This window comes from Metopolophium dirhodum, chromosome 1 (assembly GCF_019925205.1).
Source record: "Metopolophium dirhodum isolate CAU chromosome 1, ASM1992520v1, whole genome shotgun sequence".
NCBI lineage: Eukaryota > Metazoa > Arthropoda > Insecta > Hemiptera > Aphididae > Metopolophium > Metopolophium dirhodum.
This window is the reverse complement of record NC_083560.1, coordinates 10,904,973-10,923,004: the sequence shown is the minus strand read 5'-3', so window position 1 is coordinate 10,923,004 and position 18,032 is coordinate 10,904,973. Positions and strand designations below refer to the sequence as shown.

The 18,032-nt window shown below is 28.6% G+C and overlaps 3 long non-coding RNA genes and 1 pseudogene across 3 annotated transcripts; 1 reads left to right on the top strand and 3 right to left on the bottom strand.

Moving 5' to 3' along the window:
• Positions 1-502: 502 nt before the first annotated feature.
• On the bottom strand, positions 503-2,024 carry LOC132933544 (uncharacterized). Its single transcript, XR_009662900.1, has 3 exons — positions 1,920-2,024; positions 1,732-1,832; positions 503-601 (listed from the first exon to the last, which is right to left on the bottom strand). It is a non-coding gene; the product is annotated as an uncharacterized LOC132933544 (long non-coding RNA).
• Positions 2,025-2,860: 836 nt separating this feature from the next.
• LOC132933946 (uncharacterized) lies at positions 2,861-3,478 on the bottom strand. Its single transcript, XR_009662962.1, has 3 exons — positions 3,368-3,478; positions 3,183-3,287; positions 2,861-3,122 (listed from the first exon to the last, which is right to left on the bottom strand). It is a non-coding gene; the product is annotated as an uncharacterized LOC132933946 (long non-coding RNA).
• A 1,050-nt stretch (positions 3,479-4,528) lies between these two features.
• Positions 4,529-9,631, bottom strand: LOC132951684 (uncharacterized; annotated as a pseudogene).
• Positions 9,632-10,281: 650 nt separating this feature from the next.
• On the top strand, positions 10,282-12,896 carry LOC132936857 (uncharacterized). The gene is made up of 7 exons (XR_009663549.1): positions 10,282-10,457; positions 10,535-10,656; positions 10,739-10,797; positions 11,077-11,169; positions 11,236-11,372; positions 11,864-12,102; positions 12,167-12,896. It is a non-coding gene; the product is annotated as an uncharacterized LOC132936857 (long non-coding RNA).
• The last annotated feature ends 5,136 nt before the right edge of the window (positions 12,897-18,032 follow it).

Here is an 18,032-nt window from a genome sequence, read left to right as displayed (position 1 = left end):
GGATTTAAAAAACACACACATTTTATCAGTCAACCATGCAAGATCGCTGTTGGAAAAAAGAGAAATTGGTGAAGTGCATAACAAAATTACTTTTACTCAGGACAGTACGGTTATTCTACCATGGTTACTTAATACTCGTCACTTATAGTAGTTATTATAAATTTCAAAACCAAAGAGTGTTACATCATAGATCCATTTAATCCATATGACACAGAGAGTCGATTAGCAATAGCTCGTTTCAAACGGGTATGTAAAATGTTGAAATCAGAGGTAATGTACGGTTACGACAGACAACAATGTCCACTGTTATCACATATTCTATGCCCTTTAAAAAACGTTCCACAACAAAAAGATTCATTTAATTGTGGAATTTATTTAATATACTACGCATTTAAAACCATGGACAGTTCTGAGTTCAGTTTAGACTTTAATCCTCAAACGTACAGAGAATATTAAAAAAATTATCTCTTAAAAAATTCTGAAAACGTATGCTTATACTGTAGCCGACATTCAAATAAGCACCAAAGTCTCCCCGAAGATGACTGTGTAGAATGGGTGTCATGTTCTGTGTGTTGCCGCTGGATAGCGATAAATTGCATCCCTAAAAAAGACAGAATTGATAATTATGAAATCAATGATTTCTACTGTTTTTTTTTGTCAGAAATGAAGAAATGAAAATATATAGAAATTATTAGACTATAGAGTAAAGCACGCTACAAATTGCATATCAAAATTATAATTAAATTATTTGAGTTACTTTTTTATGAACATTTTCATTACATCATAATTATTGAGAAGTTAAAAACATTACCCAAGTTACAATAAGATAAATAATAGATAGTGACAAATGTCTGATACAGTATGTCTCAATACGTTATATAATAAGGTTTGTGTAAATTACTTTACACAGAAAGGTTAGGTAACAAAAGATAAGTTAAACCTAGTGGTAACAGTAATTTCATCACAATCATCTGACATAGTTTAAAAACACAATTTGTAACCACACCAGTAATGCATTTAATATATTATCTGACTTTTAATTCAATTTATTCATGCATAACTGACAGTCCGCAGTCTGGTTCAAAGTGGGACGGAATTTAGTGTTTTACTTAGTAATCCATTATAACAAATGTCTGATGTGTGTGAATGTAAAATAAAAACACTTACGAAATTATGAAATATTCAAACAATATCTATAAAAAAAAGTTATTTGTATGTAATAATATATTTAAAACAACAGGTAATGCACCTATCTAATAAGATTATTATCACAGATTTTAGATAACTTTATAAGATATTTCTTGCATTCTAAGAAAATGTTCTACACAACACATAGGTACCAAGTGTAGTATTCTAATATGCAAAAAAAAATGTACACGGTTTTGTCAAAATGCTATTGAGATTGCTTCTAGGAATTAATGAAAAAATATATATATACAGAGTAAATTAAGAAATTACCACAAAAAGATACCAGGTTTAATGAATTTTATTAGCTGTTTCAAACTAGTCTTGTTACAGTAACTTGTAAAATAAGTTAATTCCAACACTCATTTACATAGGTATGCAAATCACTAGACATAATTTTAAAACACAATTTGTAACCACACCAGTCATGCTTTTATTTAATTTATTCATGCATAACTGACAGTCCGCAGTCTGATATTTCAAGTGGGACGGCAATAAGTGTTTTGATTTGTTTGATTTATATTGAATGTTTAAAAATATACTCACTAGACGTTTCAACAACAATCAATCCAATATAAAAGGTACAATCAATATGGTAATCATAATTGTTCACATCTCCAAAATACATTTTTGATGAAGTTACAATTCTGAAATAAAAATGTGATTAGAACAATTTGTGGAAATTTGTTAAATAGATAATCCTAATCAGTAATTAAAAAGATAAATTTAGTTACCTTAGGTATCTGTCTATTAATACCTAAAGTCAGTCTTGTAAAGAATACTGTTACGTGCTGCCCCTTCAGGGATTCAAATAAAGCGGTGTTCCTTGATGCTGATGAATTTGATGGTGCTGCAACATGACTTATTTGTTTTGTGTAGGTTCTTCTTCAGAGTTGTCGCCTTGGAAGAGTGATCAATTCCTCCTTGTTGACTGTAGCCTTTGACGGTTGCCTCCTTTGAATGAATATCCTACCGACAGCGCCAGTGTTACGTGGTGCCCCTTCAGGGATTCACTATGTTGATGATTTGAAAATAATAGTAGTAAATTTAGATACATAAATGTGATGTTTTATTATAACAAAATGAAATGTATAGTATCGTCGTGGTAATAGTAGTAGTAGTAGTCGTCCTGTATATGGCTAGTGGCGTGAAGTCGCTTCTGCGTTGCTGGTCCAGGTACATCTGTCTTTACTGTGTTCCCAGCCCTCCTATATATGATGTCGGTTCCTTTGATGGATCCTGCGCATGGACAGGGCGTCCTTGAGGTGGATGTAGCTGGTTCAATAAGTTGTTATTCTCGCAACTGCCGCTTCGTAACTTGTTGTTGGCCGCTCCCCTTGATTAGCTTGCCAAAATAGAATGTGGTTTCTAACTATGAGGTTACGCCTAATAGACCATAACAACACAAGGAGAACTGCCTCTCCGAGTAGAATAATACTTATATACTAATACGTGAATTGAGTACGTAAAGCTATTCCTTTACAATACTTTAATTTTGTATTCTGAATACATATTCGAATAAATGAGAATTAAGGGATTCAGAATACATATTCGAATAGTTCTTTAAAAATATATTCAGAATACATATTCGAATACTTTTTTTCACTACTAGTTTTTGTCAGTTTTTGAATGGTTGGTAACATTTGTTAATTAATAATTAAAAATACATTGTAATCATAAGTTTTGACTGCAAAATAGACTCACATTTTATCCTTGATTTATGAGATGTAGGTCTGAGAAGTAGATTGTTAACACTAATTGTTTCATATAATTTGTGTACCAAACCATAAGGGTTTCTCGCGTTGCACATTGTTTGAGATTGTACTACTGGGTGACAGTAAATGTTTTTCACACAGCGAGATAAAATTGAATTTCTTTCTCATTCTTCAATTGTTGGCGTACGTTTCTGGGTATTTCTTCGTACCAAACTGAAGAATCTAAATCATATTTATATAATTTTAGTAATCATATAATAAAATTGTTTGATTAAATCTTACAAGGACTTATGAAACCCAAAGGAGAATCTAAATATCTAGATTTTTCACTAGGAAGTTATGTTGATGTTCTAGGAGAAAAAGTGTAGTCAATACTATCATGTATTCCTATACAAAATTTAAAAATATTATATTAAATAATTATTATAAATGGATCTCTAAGAAAAATATTCAAAATCATGACTTACTAGGTAAACAAGTTAATGGAAGAGCTGAAATGTCTGGTGTGTTATTGGGAATTGTACGTAGATTTCATTAAAATATTCAGTTTTATGAATATTCAAGTAGTTATCCAGGACTCCAATTACTTTCAAAAAATTATACAAATTAAAAAAAAATAACATAAAAAAACTTGCTTTATCAATAATCATGGTTTATTAAACGTTGATAACAAATTATTAAATATAATTGCGGTTAGGGTTAGGGACGGTTACCAGTTCAAATATTGAACATACAATTTATTGATTTTATGTTTATAGATTTCATTATCAAAATCATGATTTAAGATAATACAATCTTACTATCTACAAAACAGATAAATCAATACATTTCAAAATTCAAATTTTTAAAGTTTGTTTTAATACTGAATAAAATAGTAAACTTACTTAAGCATTTCTACATATTACATACACAAATTCTAATGATTTTTCATTGTAGTATTTTCAGTGATCTGACAGCGTACTCATTTATACCTTCCCCCAGACCAACAAACCATATTGAAATATTCGTTGGATTAATCAGTGTGTATTGTCATGGTACTGGAGGCAAGCATTATAATAATATATATTTAAAACCCAATACTATGATTATCGGCAGAAAGGCTTAGCAGCATTACAATAAATAGTTAGTACTAGCAAAATTCAACGATTAGAATTTTGTTATATTAATCACATCCGGGTGGTAACTCAAGTGTTAATACCTGACATCTATTCAACTGTACGTGGGATCACTACAGTATTCTCATTATATTTTTGTTACTACATTTATATGATTAATACATACATTGTATTAACTAAATAATTATAGTTAACATAAGTTTTATGAACCATGTATTATACTTTTAGGGGTTCTTTGAGCGACGGCTTAACAGTTGAAGCTAAGTCAGGGGTGGACACAACCAGCTTCAGGACCACTATTTCAAATGCGACCATACCCTAGTCCAGGTGCAGTTTTGCGAGCTACATCTAGCTAAACTAAGCGTAAAGAAAAGAAAAGAAACTGTTTAATGTCTTTGAATTCTATATTTTACTAAAATTTTCAAATTCAAATTATAAAACGACAAATAAATGTAATAATTAATACAAACAACATAAATCGTTCATTTATGCCATGTATGATATTCCGTGAATTTAGAACTCAACAAAAGTATATTTTGTTAACTTCAGTTTGTTTAAGAATTACTGCTTACTAATTGAAAAATTAAACATGGAGTCAATTCTAAAAAAGCTGAACATATTAGGGATACAATTTTTTCATTTATGAGATCTTCAAATATATGATTATTCATTCTATGTATAATAAATGTTGGCTGCCACTGATCATTCTTGATCAACATTTTTATTTGTACAAGTCCTTTTTCCAAGTTTTGATATGAAAAATAATCTGTTGTATTTTTGTTTGTGATGATAACAATTATATGAGCTTCTATTGTGCTGTAATATAAACACTGACCGACTTCAAGATCTGCTTGATAATCTTTATAGTATTGTGACTTAAAGCAGTATTTTTCATTGACTGGTTGAAAATGTTTATCCCAATACACTGGTAAAGTAGTTTTCTGAGAAAATAATATAATATTCAGTTTTTCAAATGCTCGCCTTTTTATATCCTTGATACTTCTAAAAACTTTCATAGTACTTGGATGTTGAACTCAAAGTAATTCTGACTCTTTTGACAAATTCTGTAAAAAATAAAAACATAAGTAAACTCATTTCATATAATTGCTTGTTATGAAGGCTGAATTAAGTAAAATTACATGTGTAAAATGACAAATTTTGATTGTGCATCCTACATTTTGAAATAAATTTTCAATAATGCCTCTTACTACGGATCACTCTAATTTGTCTAGACCACAACCAATACGTGGGATGGCTAGTTTTTTAACACCATGTCCTACAATAAGATCACGTAATTTCGCAATAGCCGTAGTTATACTATTGTACGTTGGTTTTTGGTTGCTAAGCTCCTTGGTAATTAAATAGTAAATAAATCGATCATTTTCTTGCAAATATGCTACGCTGCCAACACCTTGTGTTTGGTCCATCAGTTCGCCACTTCCCCAACTCTCTTATAAATGCTCCTAAATTATATTTGAATACATAAATTAAAAACATTAACGATAGGTATTTTATCAATAAAACTATGTTATTCACTAACTTGAAATATATGGCGATACCAGCACTCATACGCACATCTTTGGCCACACAGTGTCCTAGAGCAGGGATGGCAAATCCATGGCACGCGCGTGCCCGAAAAGGGACGCGAAAAGATTTTGAGGGCACGCGAAAATTTTTACTATTATAATATAATATATAATAATATATAGTATTATAGTTTATAGGTAATAGGTAAAAATATTTTGAGCATACGGCTTTTATCGGTCATTAACGATTATTATTATTCTTATCTGTAGATAAAATAATAATATCTAAATATTATCTATACGATATTGCGTTTGTTATTTTATATTTACGTACGTTTATTGAGAGTAATAAACCTACTTCAGTAAACGAGTAAACACTAATCAGTACGAATACGACGTCTGTCAATTTGTGAGTGCGTCGTGCGTGTTTCGTGTTTCGTGTGCGATTATTATATTTTATTTAACATTATTCAATAATATGTCTGCACAAAAAAAAAGAAAAATTAGTGAATTAAATGTTAGTAGTTGTAGTAGCAGAGAATTTCAAAATTCATGAACTGAAGATTATGGTATGGTTAAAAAAAGGCGATAAAGCAGTGTGTATTTTATGTTCAACGACAATAATAGTATGTAGAACATCATCTGTTAAACGACATTATGAAACTAATCATAATTTTCTTTTGAAAAAAACAAAAGAAGAACAAAAAGAGTATATTATACAAGCAATTAAGAACAACAATTTGCAGACAAATACATTAATGAAGTTTGTGGGTAGCAATTCAAATATTGTTGCCGCAAGTTTTGCTGTATCAAATGTTAGTGCAAAACGCGGAAAGCCCTTTTGCGATGGAGAATATATTAAAGATTTGATGCTGGAAACTGGTTTCCTGGAAATCTGGAAATCTGATTTAAGAAACCGACTAACTGATGAATGCAGTGCCGCATGTACTTTATTAAAAGTTACTAATTATACCTAAGCCAAATATCAATAAATTGGCATCAAGTGTTCAACAACAAAAATCACATAAAAATAAATAATTAACAAAGCAATATTATTATAATTATAAATTATTATGTACCTAAACTAACCTTTTTATACATTAATTATACAATCGAATTATAATATAACAAAATATAATTTTTTTCATGGCACGCTCAAAAAAAAAAAAAAAGGTAATTTTGGGCACGCAGTGTTCAAAAGGTTTGCCATCCCTGTCCTAGAGTCTCCTAGCCTCCTAGTCTCCCAGCATATTCATAATTGAGATATTAATCTCTTCCAAGGTGCCTTGGTTAAGCGCCCTGCAAAAAAAACCAAAACAATTAATTTACAAAAAATAGCTTTTATCTTGTTAATAAAAGTATTTACAAATTCCCTTTAAGAAATCTTATTATATAAGAAATATATAGGTACAATTTTTTCTTAGTATTAACATTTGAAGTTCAAATATTGACAAAATAAAGATGGGGTACGTTTGTAACATTTATTTTTTTTTATGAAATTTTATGGAATTACTGTGAAAGTCAATGTTTAATATATACATATTTATAAAGATTATAAGTTATTTAAAATGAGTGCAATATCTTTTTTTTTTTATTTACAATAAGGTACTCCTAGCTTTTGCCATCTATACCTAGAGATGTAGGAAAGGTAATAATACATTTTGGCATGTTTAACGCAATAATTAAATTATTACAATTTTAAGTTATGTGATAAAAATGGTTAGAGGCTTATGTTTCTTGATAAATTAGGTCATGCGGGCGTCCTCGTTGGAGGCGGTGTTGTAGAAGTGATCTGATGTTGATGTGATAGTGCATTGAGCCTGTTGCCTTGTGTATTTTATTAGAAATAAATAATATTATCGAAAATGTTACAATTGTTCCCAAACTCAGTAGGGGAGTACCTTTGCTGTATTAATTTAATATAATACATTATTAATAAGTATTTACATTATACATTTGTTTCAGTAACTGTAAGAAATCATAAAAATTCTATTGATCAAGATATATGAAATTTTATGACTAATGCCAAGTTTCGTGAATAAAAAAATGTTAATTCTAATTAATTTTTATCTTATAAAGTATTGATGTATTTAATTTTATTTTACATAGCTAATTATTATTATTTGATCGTTTGATTATTTATCTAATAATGTCAAATATTAGATTAAAAATATTAAAGCTACCATCTAATATCGATGAACGTATGTACTATTTTCAATTTTAAACATCGTTATCATTAAATATTATTTAATATTTGAATACTTTTATTTGTATTTTTTATTCATAAAAAAAATACTTTTTACTGATCCAGAAAAATAGTTTTAAATTTGTGACAAGACATATTATAAATCATGAACATTAATTTTAGTCTTTGAACGAAATATAATATTGGCCCATGATATGATATGATTAATTTTATAAACACCAATGTGTTGTATCCTATATGGCCCATATCGACCGTATCATATTACTATGTATTTTTAATTATTAATTAATAAATGTTAATTATCAACCATTCAAAAACTAACAAGAACTAGTTGTGAAAGTATTCTAATAGTATTCAAATACTTTTTAAGTATTCGAATACGCATTCTGAATACATTTATTTGAATATGTATTCCGAATACAAAATAAAAGTATTCTTTTCAAGACTGCAAGACACCTACAAATTAGTAACTCCAAATAATACACTATAATGATGACCAGGAAATGAAAACACACTGAATACATTTTTGTTTTTATATTTTAGATGATAGTACATCATATTATTACATGTGCTGCTGCTGTTGTTGTGTTGGTGGTAGCTGTTGTTCTTGCTGCTGTTGTTGTGGTGGTGGTGGCTGTTTTATCTGCCGCTGCAGAGCAATCAGACCAGCTTCTTCTTTTAATTTGATAGCCAATGCGATGGCTGCTTTGGCAGCAGAAGCTACCCTGGCTGCTCTATTGGCAGCCTCAGCAACCGGGTCTCTGGCGGCGGCATCCGCGGCTCTCTTACCAAAAATGCACTGGGCGGCGGTATAACCCCGCTTGGAACAACCGGGGCATTCTAGAAAATCAAAGGAATCGAAATTAAAACATATTATCCATGATAAAATGTTAATTCGTTTTTTAATTTAAACAATTTCAGAAAAGGGAAGACATCATTTCATTCCTTTAGATTGGGAGACATAAAACATATTTTAAACAAAATGTTATAATGCACGAAGATCAATGTAACTAGATAATTAAATAACATCACTGTTTAATTTATAATAATAAGCATGAAATAAAAAATCAATATTTTATCTTTGTGTGAAACCAAAACATAGTTATAAAACCAAAGTACATACAAGAACATTTTGAATAAGTTATTTTCTATAGGTCTACTAAAAAAATGGATAGTTAACAGATAGATAAAACCTCCTTTCCCTGAATACAGTGACAGGGATAAATTATACAAAAGGTTATGGTTATTAGTTCAAAATTCAAATCAATTAATTAGCTACTTAGTAAATATTGAATACCTAAGTATTAAAGAAAAAATTATTTACACATGTTTTAGGCATTGTGAAGGTGGTGTATTACATGTGTAATTGATGCATCTCAATATACATTTTCCGTAGATAGAACTAGACTATAAAAAGGTGGATAAGTGGATGTCGCTCTGCTGTACAGTAGGTTACAAGTGGGTCACTGTAATGGATGGTGTTAAATTTGAATTCAATGATATAATATCATTGTATAAAAAAAACGATTCTGAGCGAAAACGGTCAGTCAGCCTATGATATTACCAAGTATATTTGATGATATTATTGTGAATAAAGTAATTTATAAATAACCTATTTACGCGGAGCCTTGTTTTAAATTTTAAATCCTTAGCCACAAAAGTTAAACATTTTATACATTTTTAACTACAAAATAATTAATAAATTATAAATTATTTCATTTCTGCGTTGAGGTATATATCAACGTCGGTTGGGACGTAACATGTGAAAGGAGTATCAGACATCAGTGAACTTAAATTGATAAAAACATACTTAAGATCCACAATGGTTCAGGAGAGATTGTCAAGCATGGCCATACTTTCTATAGAAACATCAATCGCTAGCATATTAACTATTATTTTAAATAATTCTAATAATTTGCAAATATCAAATTTATTTGTTTCCTATAGTATAAGAAGATAGTAATTAAATAATTAAAAATTACATACTTGTGGCTAAAAATGTTGTTTCTTGTACCTCGAAACCTAATTGCAACTTTTCAGATTTTTCCGAATCGTAATAAATATATTAAAAGCTATGAGTGTGTCAATCCCAAAACCCAGAAGGGCGCATTGCTTCATTTCTGCTTCAGGATAAAAAAAAATGGCTGAGTACGGCCCTGACTGCCACTTACACGAAAAACCGAATTTACGTAATAATTCCGGAAAAGATGAAAAGCGAAGGGTTATTTCGACTACTTATCGTGCACAAAGACACAAAAAATAAAAACGTATTACTCAGAGCGTAATTTTGATATATAAGACTGAGACGATAATACGCACGTGTTACCTCTTAAATCGCAGGTCGTGGAGCAGGCAGTAACCTGCGTTCACGAAGTATCGGACTTCGGTAAAATGTAATGCCCGCCACCGACCGGCGAGAAGTACCACCGATTGATAAACATTCTGACTTATCACTATTACCAGGAATAATGATAGTAATAATTGTTATCAAATAAATAACGACATCATATTATTATTTTTTCGTTTGCCGACGTTTGAAGCACTCGCGAATTGCAATTATTTGAAATTTGAACAAAAATACAGACCACAGTCGTACAGAGTTTTAGTAGTTCTATTCATACATATTATTACATAATCACCATGAATAAGTGTATTGTTTTTAGTAAAACAACTGAAGTATCGCCTAGCCATATTATGTTAGTTTTAATTTGTAAGTAGGTATTATTTTCTAGTTGTACTGATTATATTTCTTAATAATATCGTGTCAGTCTAATTTGCTACTTTTAGCGTGACGTTGCTACTCGTTGCTGGTCATTAGCAGACAAAATATTGCACAAATGCTCGAGATGTGCATGACGGCTATGTAAGTGTGTCCGTCAGGAGAGTCGTCACGGGAGAGAGTATACAGGGTAATAGCTCACCACTATAATATTATTATTTAAGTAGTTGTTATTGAAGTATTGACAATTTTTCAAACGTTGACTTTCGAAGATAATTCTGCCGACTTAGATGAAGACATACAATATTGAAGCGAATTATGAAGCTTAAAGGTGAGAATATTGTTGAAAGGTTTTTATTTTAAAGCTATTTTACTGTGCTATAAACTCTCAACAATCCTAAAATATACATAACTTGTTTTGGTGTTACCCCTATAAGGTTCCTTAAAAAATAATAATAATATTATGTCTTATCACTCTAATATAAAAGCAAACATGAACAAAATAGGATCTACTGTACTGTCTGTACTCATATTTGCATGTTGCTCGTTATTTAAAGGGAGAAAACAAATGGTGCACTGACACATTTTTAACAAAGTTTTCATTTTTTAGGCGATACAATTTTGCTGAGCAAGAATCTAATTTCAATAACACAGAGGGCCTCAACATATTTAAATTGCACGACTAGTAAATCGCATCTAAGAGGTAAGGTTTTTTAATATAATTTATGAATTAGGTATTTAGCCATTTTTTACAACTTGACATTTTCAGAAAATCATATTTCTCCAACTATGAGTTTGAAGAAAATGAACAGACAAATAAAGGATTTGGAGACGTTGCAGTTGATTAATTTAATTCACCCAGAAAATCCTTAAAAACTTAATAATGCCTAATTCACATACACTTATGTAAGTATATTACATATTACTGTTTGCCAAAACCAAAAGTTACTTAATAGTTTATCGTTTTTAGTTCATTCATTGGATTATACTTAAATTTTTGGGACATTGGGATTAAGTGGCAACTTGCTACAAAATAAAGTTCTATTGAAGTGTACAATCATGTGAACATTATGAACATCTAAACTTTTATAAAGATACAAACTAATAAGTTGTACACCTTAATTATTGGTACAGGTTAATATGAATTGTTTATTTTATATATAATATCACATTTATTTATAACTTATATCATTCAGGTCCATTGTCTACGTGTTGTTGTTTAGTAGATGACTTACACTTAACGGTTGTTTTTAAGCAATGGTTATTGCTAGATTTCAATGTTAATAGTAAAATTAAATCTTAATTATTAATATTCTGCTCAAAAATTTAAATATTTATGTTCCAATTACCTACTAATATCATTGTATCACATATTTAATTATTATAATGTTTTTTAGAGTTGACACACATATTTTAAATGTGTCTTGTTCTAAACAATTGGATCAAAAGCCACATCCAGCTATTATCACACCCATCATTTGTGATATCGTAACTACTGTACCAAATTTTTGGACAGACCTGGCTTCACGTGTCTGAATGTTGCCGTATGGTGTAGCTGTATGGTGAGCTGTGAAAAGATATATCATATTGAAGATGTTGCTGATTGGCTGTTAAAAACTTTGAAGTTTCCTACAAAGTATGTTCATTTATTGATCATAGTCATATTAATTATCAAATTTAATTAAATATGTAATTTATAGGAGGAAAGACGAAGTTCTTTGGAAGAAGACTAAGCGAACACCAATTACCTTCAGTTGCACTCTGAATCATGTTTGTGATTAAAATTATTCGTCATAGACTTATTTATAATTATAAGAATACATTATTTTTAAATTTTATAATTAGAGAAAAAAGTATTTAAAATCTTTATTAATTATACTATCGTAGTTTTCATATTTGTTGTATTTATAGTTTAATTGTAATTTAAAATTTAGAAATATATGACTAACGTGCTGTAATTAATTGTTATATTTACAGCAGTTTTTTGTACATACTAAATAAGAAAGTCTTACTAAATAAGAAGAAATAAATTACAATATAATATTAAATGTAACTCTATACATATAAAACAATTAAAAAAATTTGTTTTTTATGTCTATGGATATAAGAAAACTTTAAACTAAGTCTTATAACTAATATGTTAGTTTCAACTATTTAACTTAAGTTTTATGTTTTTTATTTACATTTTATTATGATTAGAGCACAAATTTGTATGTGTTTGCATATTTGTTCTGGGTGATAGTATAATATGCTAAGTGAGCACAGAATTTGTTTCATGACCATAACAATTTTGAACTGTGAAACTTTTGGGATGCATATTTTGACAACTAACTCATTTTTTTGTATTGTAAATCAATTTTGTATTGCTTTCATGCAATTGTTCAGTTGTGGAATTTTAATTTTGAATGTTTATTGTTGACTTGTTTTGAACTGTTTACGGATATACTCATTTTTTTAAAAGTTTTTTTAGTTTTTTTCTATGAATATCAATTAAATTTTATTTGTGGGGTAAAATGTCTAGGAAATTTAATACAAGGCTATTAATATATTGTTACAGTGGCATTTGAAAAATATTAAAAATCTATTGTCACTGTTTTATAGCTAAACATTGAAAAATTTTAAGACTTCTATTATTTTGAATAACTTAGGCTGATGGTGATAAAAATTTGAGCTGAATACAGAATGAAAACTTCCTCAAGCGTTTGTAGTAAGGCTTGTATCAGAACAACCACTGGCCCAAATACTAGTATGCTTACTCGTATCTTTGATGTAATTAGTCACTAAATGATCGCAAAATAAATTAATTTTATTATTTTCTGGTTTTTCAGCTATGAAGCTATCTATAAAACAAACTCCAGCTTATATTGGATGAAGAAATGCTTAACCAAATATATGTACCAGCCACTTTCCTAATTCATCATTTGCAAAATTAAATTCTTGTGCAAACCCTAAACTTTGAATTTTACGGTACCAAGCTTGGCCCAAATGGAAACGGCATCGCCATATTTGTGCTGTCGGAAATATAATACTTATTGATTGGTGCATTGATATCTCTAAGTCTAAGACAAATTTATTTGGGTTTATTCCAACTACATTAAATTTTTTTTTAATAATTCAATTTATGTTTTCAATGTTTTATCTGGTAAATAGCAAATCCATGAATTGTATAAAGTTGAGTTAAATTTTTATCACAATAATTAAAAGTGCCATACATGTAAACTATTTCCAGTTCTTTTTCAAAAATTCAATATTATTATCACATGAAAATATAATAATCTCATTTAAATCGTAATTTTCAAAAATAAAATGTTCACCTCTATTTGCTTTTACATAAATATAACTCAAAGTATTATGAACTTCTTTTCTTGACTTTGGTATTTTAGGAATAACAACTGGCTATAGCATTTTGTACATTTCTGGAAATTAGCTTTATATCAGACATTAAAAAGTTACCTGCATTTTTATGTTGTGTAGGTTCTCGTCTGATAATTTTTGATGGTTTTTCAACAACCCTGTCTACTGCTTTTCTTTTACAAAAATTACTTATTTTTTCCTGGTTTAGAGTAGGTAGTTTCTTCGTCGTGGGTACAAAACACGTATTTTTATTTTCAACTAATTATACATTATTGGTGTATTATTTAGAACAGCACTTAGTGTTAACACACATCCATATATTTGTTGTCGCAGTGTGTTTCTTATAAAATTTATTATTATTATGGACTAAAAGAATATTTCCCTTTTCATTTAACATATAATAAATAATTACGTCCATTTTTATAATTTGTAATAGATTACTCTATGTTAACTCTGTAAGTAATGAACGAGTACTGAAATCAATAAAATGGACTGTCCACACTATTATAGCCAATAGGTAATAAAGATAACTAGATAGAATGTAATGTATTAAAATTTATCGCCATGTGGGAAAATACATATTGGTATATTGTTGTTCGTCTAACTTCAAATAAATTATTGATTGTCAGTTAATAATTATTTTTACAGATATCGATTTTGTTTCTTAAGTAAACATAACAATAATGTTGAGTATGACTATTAGCTATAATATTGTGAAGTGTTTGATCAAATAAAATTTGAATTTTTTGTTATTATTAATATTATTATTATTATTAATTTTACCTATACAAATAAATAATAATTTATGGACCATAAATATTAAATTATGGACTAAATTCATTTAAAAGGAAGTTAGTGTTCGGTATAATTTTTTTTCGTGTGGGAATTTACGTATAGGTTAATTTTTTTCCGTGAGGGAACTTACATATTGTGTATCGGCTTACCTGCTATGTTTCGTGTGGAAACTTACTAAACACCCATTATACAGTAACCCACTTAAAAACTTTTCAGTTGTGGCATTTTAATTTTGAATATATTTATTGTCAAATAATTATAAAAAAAATTTAATTTAATTATTAAGAAATTAAAAAACATGATTCCTAGTAATGTACATTAGTATGACAGTATTTACAGCTCTGAAATGTTTTATTTGGTACAAGGGTAGAACAACTGGTAATTGGGATCGTGAATATTCAATTTTCGAATAAAAATATACATTTTTATGAATTTCTGACTCAAAATAATTTGCACATTTTCGTGGTTTTTACGAATTTTGTCAAAATTCAAAATTCAGACGCTCATAAAAAACTATTGTGGATTTAAGCTCAACTTTTTTTTTTAATTTCCACTAACAAAAACTCACTAGGAACGTATTGTAAGTAGGTAGGTATTTACATTTTCGAGTTATTTGACGGATCGAAAAATTATATATCGACATAAATTAAGAAAAACCTAAAATAGTCAACAATTTCATAGGCCTATAAATACCTCAACACGAATCAAAATAGTTTTAAAATTTCATGTATCTACGGTACGTAAGTAATTTATTTTAGATTTAAAGTTACGCCAAGAACCAAAATTGATTATGTCGAAAATCGGATTTTATGTAAAATTTCCAGTTTTTCCTTAATTTCTTTTTGTTTTTCCCGGCGCTTTTGGAGACTATAGATACTGGGAATTTGGACCTCCCCAATGCACCAACTAGATTCACTTTCCCACCGGAAAAGTTGAGAAGCGAAGCATTGTGTTACGTACCTACGTATTAAGTAATCATAATATATTAACTATGTATAATAGCACACCGCACGTTTCTAATAATATTTGACAATATAACTAATAAGGAAATTAGTATAGTATAACAAGCGGAGGTCGTTGCAAAATCGTAGGGAAAACCATTAAACTATAAAAGGTGTCGTCATACGTAAGCTATTTCGTTGTTAATTTTAAAATGTTTAGTCATTTAGCTATATTGACATCAAGGACTTTTAAAGAAGACTCAGATTCTGAGCGGAGCGATGAATGTATTAATTTTACAATGATGTGTCTTTTTTTTTGTGTCTGTAATCACCTTTTAGGACAGTAAATTACTTTTGATTTTTTCAAAAGTATCTTTTCTGATAGGAAAGTGAATTTAGTAGGTACTTAGGGGGGGGGGAGGGGGGACTTATTTTGAGCTGTTAACAGACATTTTCAGTTTCCATTTTTTTTAGTTTTTTTTCTATAAATATCAATAACATTTTATCTGTTGAGTAAAAAAGCTTGAAAATTTAATAGAAGGCTCCTAGGTTATTGTTTCAAAGGCAGATGAAAAAATTAAAAATCCATTGTAATAGTTTTTTCGTAAAAAAGACGTATTTTCAGTTATAAATTCATAAAAAATTTCCTTTTTAAATCTAAGATTTGAAAATGTAATACAAGGTTCCTCATAAGTTTTGATCTTTATCACACTAATATGTATACAAGAAAGTCAAATTAAATTTTTATGTACGTTTGAAATTCATATTATTACAACATTTGATTTTCACTAGATTTCATGTAACAATTTTCTTATTTGATTGTAATTAAAAAATTAATTAATTAATTAAATAATTTCACTGAATTTTTATATTTTTATTTTCTATACACCATAAAATGTTGATAATAATTTTACTCTTTTTGAGCTGTTTATGGACATTGTTGGTTTTCAATAGTTATCAATAAAATTGTATTTGTTGGTTAATAAAGCGTAATCATTTAATGCAATGCTCCTGATATATTGTATAGCGGTTGAACAATATTAAAAATACATAGGCACAATTTTTTTTATAAGCATTTAAAGTTCAAATGTGAACAACATTTATCAAATTTAATAATTACTTTTATAGCTAAGGATTGAAAATTTAAAACAAGATTCTACGTAAATTGGTTATATATAAACTACTTTGTTCATCTTTATATCATATCAAATATACTTAATAAAGTTTTATTGACATTCATAGAAAAAAAGACTAATACAATTTGAAACAGAAAATGTTCCTAAACAGTTCAAAACAAAACAAAATATTATTATAGTATAAATAAACGACCAGTGAAAATTATATGTATATTGTTCATTTGTTTTAAAATTACACCAAAAACCAAAATCGATTTTGTCAAAAACCGAATTTGCGTAAAAATTCCCGTTTTTCCTTAATTTTTATGTTTTTTTTAGCGGCGTTTTTAAAACTATTGAGAATTTTAAAATTTTATCTCCCTAACCAACTAGATTTACTTTCCCATCGAACAAGATACTGTTGAAGAAAAACGAAGCAGTGTTACTGCCCAAATTGTGATGACAGGCAGAAAATAAGAAAATTAATTTAAAAATTAAAAGTTAAAAAATAGACACACATCATTGTAAAATCGTTCCACTCGGAATCTAAAATTAAATTAAATTAATAATAAATTAAAAACACGATTCCTAGTAATGCATGACAGTGGTTACAGCTCTGAAATATTTTGTTTTGGTCAAGGGTAGAACTTCTGGAATCGTATGTATATATATATATATTCGATTTTCGAATAAAAATAGGTATACATTTGTATGAATTTCTAACTCAAAATAATTTTCAAATTTTCGTGATTTTTACAGAATTTGTCAAAATTCCAACTTCAGACACTCATAAAAAACTATTGTGGATTTATACTAGACTTTTTTTTAGTATTACATTCCCAAGTTATTAGCGAAAAAAATTTTATCGACAATTAAGAAAAATATGCCTATATAAACAGCTCAACATGAATTAAAATATTTTGAAAATGTTATGGTTTTAAATTATTTTATAAACAATCAACGAAAATTGCACGTATCTAGGTACAGCAATTTATTTTAGAGTACTGCCACCAGAGGCGAGCGAGGCATTTGCCTTGAGCGCCTGATGCTGGGGGGCGCAAAAATATTAAATGATTAACTTAAGAAAAATTATTAATTATTGTATAATACTGATACGTAAACGTTATATTATATATTTAATATAAAATATATTTCTTCATTGATTACTCGTTTCTCGTTTATTACTTTACAATTATTGAATTATTATTATTATTATAATTTTCTAATTTGTTATTGGTAGTATTTATTATGTTATCTTTATGAGTTATGACTTTATTTTCCATTTCGCCCGAAATAACAGAATACGTATATTAACTACACATATATGACCACCATTTACTAACACTAGACTAAGAAGAAAA